We start from the raw sequence: 6767 nt of genomic DNA on the forward strand, positions 1-6767 counted from the left end.
AAAGAAAGAAAGAAAGAAAGAAAGAAAGAAAGAAAGAAAGAAAGAAAGAAAGAAAGAAAGAAAGAAAGAAAGAAAGAAAGAAAGAAAGAAAGAAACCCTAACTGCAACTGTGTCGTGGAACTCCTCTGCCCCTGTGCAGGTTATAAGCTCCACCTCAGCATGCTGATATTGGATTAAACCTTATGCATTTTGCATCAAGAACGGTTTGTCTCAAGTTATTGGGGCGTGGGCTCATCCTGGGACTTGAGAGAGGGTCTCCCCGGAACGGGGGTCTTTCAAGACCAGAGGTCATTTATCAAAACTTGAAATCAGTAACTCTTTACTTTGGCTTCAAACAGACATTTTAGGGAAAGTACACAAAGAGAAACCAAAACAAAAAACAAAAACAAAAAAAAACAAATAGCTTACAAAAAGCAGCCTTTAGAAAAATGCATCTGTAATAGCCTTCGTGGTGGGAAGGGGGGAGAGAACCCTTAGACAGGATTAGGGGAGGCTTGGTGTGGAAATTGTGACCTCTGGAGGATATAATCAAAGCAAGGTGAGAATGGATGGGCAAGGAGAAGAAACAAAGTATCTAGCCTGTGAGAGGCCATTGTGGGGAGGGGAGACATTGGAGGCCTTGGGGTGGGGGATGGGGAAAGGCAGTATGTGGCTGGTGGGAGCTTGAAACCAGCTATAATAAGCCACTTCAAAAATGGATGCCTCCTGGGAGGCAAGTCAAAGAGATCCTTTAAAACCATTTAAAAGGCACCAAATGTACATGAAATAGCTGATGCCATCCTTGTCTTACGTAAATTCTGAAGGAGGCTCTGGTGGGGGTGGGTAACAGCTCTAACAGGAATGTCGAGTTCTTGCTGAATGTAAGAAAAAGCATTGACTGCTCACCAGATGCCCAGTGGAGAGAGAATTTACCCTTTAATGCTGAAGGAAACAGATTCGAAAGCAGATGGTAAGATTAACCATGCTGGACACTCAGAGGACACAAGCCAACATTCTGTCAAGAAAACTTAAGACGAGGCATGGGTTGTTACTGAAGCCAGCCTGCTTCCTGTGAGAAAAGAAGATTCATGATAATGGACTGAGAAGCCCCGTGGGTTGTGAAAAGCCTTGGTCATTTAAGAACAGTTACACCTTGGTCATTTAAGAATAGTTAGCCGAGCCAGGCAGTGGTGGCACACGCATTTAATCCCAGCATTCAGGAGGCAGAGGCAGGCAGATTTCTGAGTTCGAGGCCAGCCTGGTCTACAGAGTGAGTTCCAGGACAGCCAGGGCTGTTAAGTTCCAGGAACTGGCAGGCCATATAGATAAGGGAGGAATGCAAGGACGACTGGACTGTCTCAGCTGAGTTACAGGGCAGGCGCCTCCCTGTATCTCCAACGAGGCCTGGCTGGGGTCAAACATTAGCCAGATGCTTTGCTAACACAGAAAAGTCCTCGACTCTAAGAATTACTGATTACCCCGACCTGCACGTACTATTTGCTGATATTCAAACTAACCAATTGTGTGAAACTGTGCCAACTATGCCCTACTCCCATCTCTTTTTTGTATATAAGCCCCTGGCCCCCGAGCCTCGGGTTCGATCCCTCTGTCTCGTTTGTGAGATACTGTGTAGGCCCGGAGCTCTGATATTAAACTGCCTCATGTGCTTGCAACAAGATGGTCTGTTCGTGATTCTTAGGTGCGCAATATCTCGGGGTTGGAGTGGGGAAGTCTCTGGACGGAGGTCTTTCATTTGGAGGTCCCACTGAGATTTGTGTGACACACAGGAATCCCGAAGACCTCTTGGAGGTATGTTTGTGAGAGTCTTATATGTCGTCTGAGTCTTACATGTTGCATATTGTCTGAGTGTGGTGCCGTTTTCAGTTTTAGAGCAGCTGCTGCTGTGGACCGTGAGGTCCCAGTGGCTGCGGAGGGGAAAGGGGGGACGCCCAAGAAGACCCGCAGGCTGCAACCCTGGAAGACATTCCAAGGGTGGAAAGGAGTGGATGCGGGATCCCACCCCATCAGGAAAGCCAGGAGAGCCTGGCTGTTATCTTTCAGAACGAAGGAGACAGAGTGCTCCTTCTGCCGGAAAGGGAGTGGAGGCAGAATCCCACCCCGTCAGAGGTTGAGTTTGGCTGGCTGTTTAAATCCAGGCGTGGACGAGTGTGTTTAGATGTATTAGCATCTGTTGTTTTTGTTCTTGTCTTTTCTGATCTTTGTCATGGGTCAGACCGTTTCAACCCCTTTGTATCGGACTGAGCACCATTAGACAGACATTAGGGAAAGAGGACGGAATTTGTCAGTGACAGTCAAGAAGAAACCCTGGCAGACTTTCTGCACCTCGGATTGGCATACCAGTAGGCTGGCCACCCGAGGGAACCTTCTATTTACCCACCATCAGGGCCGTGAAGGCCATTGTCTTTCAGGAGGGACCTGGATCGCACCCAGACCAGCAGCCATACATCGCAGTGTGGTACATCACAGTGTGGGAGGATCTGGCAAGGCTCCCTCCCCCATGGGTCCGGCCATTCCTCCCACCCTGTCATCCCGGCTCCAGGATCCTGGCTGTCCAAGAAAGTGCTGTGAATGAGATGCAGAAGCCACAGCCCGAGGATAATGATGAGCGCCATGCTCCGCCAGCACCCGCCCCTAAGATTTACCCCGAAATTGAAAAAACCCTTAGTGGCCTGCTCCTCCACCCCCACCATACCCTCAAGCACCCCAACCCGAACCCCAACCCGCACCTCAACCCTCGGCTCCTCCAGCCTCTCTTCCAGGAAGGGAGGCGGGTCCCTCGACAGGGACAAGGAGCTGGCGAGGGGTCACCCCGAAAGAACCGGCTGACTCCATCCTGGTGCTTCCTCTCAGAGTTGTCGGGCCATCCCCAGCTGATCAGAATGAGTTACAACTTTTGCAGTATTGGCCTTTCTCTTCCTCTGATCTTTATCATTGGAAAGTTAATCACACCCTTTTTTTCAGAAAATCCTGCAGGGCTGACAGGCCTGGTAGAGTTATTAATGTGCTCTCATCAACCAACTGGGGACGACTGTCAGCAGCTCTTGCAGACCCTGTTCACCACAGAGGAGAGAGAGAGAGGATCCTCCAAGAAGCCCGGAAAAATGTCTGGGATGATGCCCTGTACAGACCCCAGCCGAAGTAGATGAGGGATTCCCCTTGACCCGCCGTCAATGGGATTATAACACGGCACGAGGTAGGGAAAGGCTGTCCAACTACAGGCGGTCTCTGGCGGCAGGTCTCGGAGGGGCCGCACGTAGGCCCACAAGTTTGTCTGAGGGAAGGGAGATTATGCAGGGGATGACTGAACCCCCCTCAGTCTTTGTGGAAAGACTCATGGAGGCTTACAGGAGGTACACCCCTTATGACCCTACGTCTGAAGGGCAGCAGGCCTCTGTAATTATGACTTTTATTGGACAATCAGCCCCCAACATCCGAAGGAAATTGCAACGGATTGAGGGATTACAGGACTATACTATAAGGGATGTGGTTAAGGAGGCTGAGAAGGTGTATCACAAGAGAGAGAGACTGAGGAAGAAAGCAAGAAAGAGAAAAGAGAGAGAGAAGGGAAGAGGAAGAAGGCAGGAGAGACAGGAAACAGAAGCAAAGCCTGACTCAGATCCTGACCACAGTGGTAGGGAGAGAGAGAGGAGGTAGGGCTAGGCAGTCAGGGGACCTGGGAGATGAGAAACGGCAGAGGCCAAGGAGACCCAGAAGAGATGGACCACCTCTAGAGAAAGATCAATGTGTGTCCTGCAAAGACAGAGGTCACTGGGCTCGTGAATGCCCCAAGAGGAAACAGGGAGAGAAAGTGTTATCCCTTGAAGATGATGAGGACTAGGGGAGTTGGGGCTTGGCCCCCCTCCCCAAGCCTAGGGTAACATTGAAGGTGGAGGGGACCCCCATACATTTCTTGGTTGATACTGGTGCAGAATATTCAGTGCTTAAAACACCATTGGGAAAGATTAAAAACAAGAAGACACTAGTGATCGGGGCCACAGGACAAAAGCCATACCCCTGGACCACTTCCCAGATGGTGGCCCTAGGGAAGAGCCAAGTAGCTCACTCATTTTTGGTCATCCCGGAGTGCCCTACGCCCCTACTGGGAAGAGACTAACTAACCAAACCAAAGGCACAAATAACTTTTGCCCCCTCCGGACCAGAACTGTCCTGGGGAGCTAGGACACCTCAGACCCTAGCATTGACTTTACAATTAGGAGAAGAGTATCGGATTTACCAAAGTAAAATGGAACCCCATGAAGGACTACATGACTGGCTCACTCGATTTCCTCAGGCATGGGCCGAAACAGGGGGAATGGGAATGGCGAGACAAGTCCGTCCCCATTGGTGGTAATTGAACTCAAGTCTGGGACCACTCCCATTAGGGTCCGACAGTACCCCATGGGCAAGGAAGCACAGGAGAGCATATGCCCCCATATCACCAGACTGCTTCAACTAGGGATCCTAGTCCCATGCAAGTCTCCTTGGAATACCCCCTTACTCCCAGTGAAGAAACCGGGATGAATGACTATCATCCCGTACAGGACCTCAGAGAGGTCAATAAAAGAGTTCAGGATATTCACGCCACTGTGCCCAATCCTTACAACCTACTTAGCACGCCTGAACGAACCTGGTATATGGTCTTAGATATTAAAAATGCTTTCTTTTGCCTTAAACTACACCCTAACAGCCAGCCCTTGTTTGCTTTTGAATGGTGAGACCCAGAGAATGAAAGAACCAAGCAGCTCACGTGGATGAGACTGCCCCAGGGGTTTAAGAATTCACCCACCTTGTTTAATGAAGCGCTACACTGAGATCTTGCCCCTTTCTGGGCCAACAACTCCCAGGTGACGCTTGTCCAGTATGTAGATAATCTTTTGATAGCCCCCAAAACACTCTCGGAGTGTGAACTTGGGACTCAGAAAATCCTGGCCGAGTTAGGTGAGTTCGGGTATCGGGTTTCGGCTAAGAAGGCGCAGCTGTGCAGGACGGAGGTGACCTACCTGGGATATACCCTGAAGAATGGGCAACGGTGGCTTACTGAAGCTAGGAAGCGGACAGTGACACAGATCCCAACCCCAAACACCCCTCACCAGGTAAGAGAATTCCTGGGGACTGCAGGATTCTGTAGACTTTGGATCCCAGGGTTGGCTACTTTGGCAGCCCCATTATACCCTCTAACAAAGGATAAAGAAAAGTTCATTTGGACTAAAGAGCATCAAGTGGCTTTTGAGACTCTGAAAAAGGCATTGCTACAGGCCCCTGCCCTAGCACTGCCTGATTTAAACAAGCCCTTCACCCTATACATTGATAAGAGAAAAGGAGTGGCAAGGGGAGTCCTTACCCAAACCCTAGGACCCTGGAAGCGCCCAGTAGCCTATCTCGGTAGCTAGTGGGTGGCCCTCCTGCTTGCAGGCAATAGCAGCCACAGCTGTGCTGGTGAAAGAAGCCGATAAACTGACAATGGGCCAAAATGTGGCTCCACACCCTCTTGAGAACTTTATCCGCCAGCCCCCAGAATGTTGGCTGACCAATGCCTGTAGGACTCACTACCAGAGCTTACTGTTAACAGAGCGGGTAACCTTTGCCCCACCCACCATTCTCAACCCCGCCACCTTGCTGCCTGAGGCCAGCAAAACCCTGGTGCACCAATGTGAGGAGATACTGGCAGAAGAAACCGGACTTATCTGACCAACCCTGGCCTGGGGTGATGACCTGGTTCACTGCTGGAAGCAGCTTCATAGTGGAAGGTTAGCGTAGAGCCGGGGAAGTCTGTCATCTGGGCCAGCAGCCTGCCTGAAGGAACATCAGCACAAAGGGCAGAACTTGTGGCCATGATTCAGGCCCTAATGCTAGCAGAGGGAAAGGCTATCAATATCTACACAGATAGCTGATATGACTTTGCGATGGCCCATATTCACGGGGCAATCTACAGACAGTGTGGTCTGTCGACATCCGCTGGGAAAGACATCAAAAACAAAAAAGAAATTCTTAGCCTATTAGAATCTGTTCATTTACCCCGTAAAGTGGTGGTCATTTTTATATTTTGAGCAGATAAACCAAGCAGCAGACCAGGCCAAGATGTTCCATGTGGGAGAGGTTTACTATGCAGGAATGGGGGGGGGGAGTGGGTAGAAGGGTAGAGAAGAGGAGAGAGAGAAAGGGGGGAGAGAAGAAGGCAAAGAGCAAGGAGAAGATGGCTTCCTATTTTATACAGAAAATGACATCACATCAGTGAGGGCGGGAACTGAGCCAAGTGGATTGTGGGATAGAAGGTCATTGTCCTGGCAATGCAGGTCAAGGGTCACATGGTTAGGCGGGGCTTGGAGTATTCTGGTGCTAACATTCCTCCCTTCATGTTATGAAAGAAGGGGAGAGAAAGAGAGGGGAAACCAATGGTGAAGAGGGAATTAGGGGTGTCGTGTCTCTTAAGCTACTTCCTGCTGTTTAGGGGCATCGTCAATTTTCAGGGTATATCTGGTCTTCACCATCGGAGTTTGTATGGCAATCCTCTGAGTCAGGTTCTTCTATGGACAGTGATTTCTTTGTGGGCAGCAGCTGGTAATCCTGTAACGGGAGCTGGTTGACAGTTTGGTTAGAAATTTTTGTACTTGTCCCTGAAGGAATGTAGAGACAAGATTAATAAAACAAGGAGTGAATAATAACGCCTGGAAGATGACCAAGAAAGGTGTTATGAGTGTAAGGATCCACTTCCATATGGGGTTTTAAAAGGTACCAGAACACAGTTGCTGAAGTCTCTTATGTCTGCC

The 6767-nt window shown here is 49.7% G+C and overlaps 1 pseudogene; it reads left to right on the forward strand.

Annotated features, from left to right (window-relative positions):
- Positions 1 to 2203: 2203 nt before the first annotated feature.
- On the forward strand, positions 2204 to 5688 carry LOC110321956 (annotated as a pseudogene).
- The last annotated feature ends 1079 nt before the right edge of the window (positions 5689 to 6767 follow it).

Source organism: Mus pahari, chromosome 5 (assembly GCF_900095145.1).
Source record: "Mus pahari chromosome 5, PAHARI_EIJ_v1.1, whole genome shotgun sequence".
In the NCBI taxonomy this organism is placed as follows: Eukaryota; Metazoa; Chordata; class Mammalia; order Rodentia; family Muridae; genus Mus; species Mus pahari.